The sequence below is a fragment of the Aythya ferina genome (assembly GCF_964211825.1).
Source record: "Aythya ferina genome assembly, chromosome: 1".
In the NCBI taxonomy this organism is placed as follows: Eukaryota; Metazoa; Chordata; class Aves; order Anseriformes; family Anatidae; genus Aythya; species Aythya ferina.
The window spans coordinates 103,032,593-103,034,494 of NC_140296.1; positions in this window are offsets into that span (position 1 = coordinate 103,032,593).

The following is a 1,902-nucleotide window of genomic DNA, read 5'->3' on the forward strand; positions in this document are numbered from 1 at the left end:
TTGTAAGCAAGGAGGATATGTTAATATGGAAGATTAATTTATTTTTTAGATACAGTTAAAAATAAACCCTAAGTTCAGTAATGAGGAGAAAAGCAGAGGCAGACGAAGAGAGGTTTTGGTCTGCTTGCTGAGGTTTCTTAGTACATGTTTGTATTAGCAGGCAACATAAGGTGAAATAATGACCAGCTTCAGGATGTATGAACCATTTTGTAAAGTCACATAAATTTTTGCAACAGAGTTTATGTATCAGTTTCACAGAAACCATGATGTATGCAGGGGTGGCTTTAAACTATTTTAAAAACAGTCTTGTTGACCTTCACCATGGCTCAAAGTGTGATAACAAATAGTGGTTACATCAGGCTGGTAGCCAGTTACTGATAAGGTTCCCCAGTGCTCCATTTTAGGGCCAGTTCTCTTCAATGTTTTCATAAATAACTTTGATGTAGGGCTAGAAGGTGTTTTGAGTAAGTTTTCAAATGACACTAAATTGGGAGGAGCTGTTGACTCCCTCAAGGGTAGAGAGGCCCTGCAGAAAGGTCTTGACAACTCAGAGAGCTGGACAATCACCAACAATATGAAGATTAACAAAAGCAAGCACTAGATTCTGTACCTGTGAAGGGGCAACCCTGGCTATATATACAGACTGGAGGATGAGAGGCTAGAGAGCATTCCTGCAGAAAGGCTTTGGTCAACAGCAAGTTGAGCATGAGTCAACAGTGTGCCCTGGCAGCCAGAAGGGCCAGCTGTATCCTGGGGTTCATCAAGCACGGCATTGGTAAACAGTCAAGGGAAGGGATTGTCCTGCTCTACTCTTCTGGTACAGCCTCACCTCGAGCACTGTATGGAGTTTGGGGCACCACAGTATAAAAACAACATAAAACTATTACAGAGCATCCAAAGGAGGTCTACAAAGATGGTGAAGGTTCTAGAGCGAAGACATATGAGGAGTGGCTGAAGTCGCTTAGTTTGTTTAGTTCAAAGAGGACCAGGCTGAGGGGAGGCCTCATGGTGACCTGCAGCTCCCTCACAAGGTGAGTAGAGGGCAGGCACTGAGCTCTGCTCCCTGGGGACAGGGACAGGACCCGACGGAACGGCATGGAGCTGGGACAGAGGAGGGTCAGGCTGGGGGTTAAGGAAAGGGCAATCAGAGGGTGGTCAGGCACTGGAACAGGCTCCCCAGGGCAGTGGTCATGGCAGTGAGCCATGACCACTCAAGAAGCATTTGGACAATGCTCAGACATATGGTTTGATTTTTGGGTGATCCTGTGAGTATCCAGGAGTTGGACTCAATGATCCTCATATGTCCCTTCTAACACAGCATATTCTATAATTCTATGACTCACCAACATAATGTGGAGCAAGCTTATGACCACTACAATTCATCCCTTCTTACAGACAAAACCCAATCATGTTCAGAGTGCCACTAAATCACTTAAAAATAATCAGATAAACAGAAATGACTGATCACAACATATATTTCCCTTTTAAATATTGCCTTTTCAAACACAAGAAGAAAATAGATGAAGTAGGACTAAAGTTTCCAGCTAGACCTGTCCATACAGTCAAAAAGATCCATTATCATATAATAGCTGTGAACCTCCCACTGATATAGTACCTATGAATATAGACAGTTTTGTATAAAGATTTAATTTCATGATACAAAAGGCACCAATTTCATCGGCTGGTATTCTTGACCAAAAGTTCAGCATGCAATTAGAAAGGATACTCCTATAAAATCTGTGACTTGAAGGAGAAGTTTATTAACATTAAAAAGACATGCTCCAGAGTGCATTGAACTGAGGCGGAAACACACTGCCTATCTGAATTTGAGAGCTGTAAGCAGCATCTAGCTTTGCCACACATTTGTCTTTTAGTAAACATGATACAGTTAAGGAGTAATTC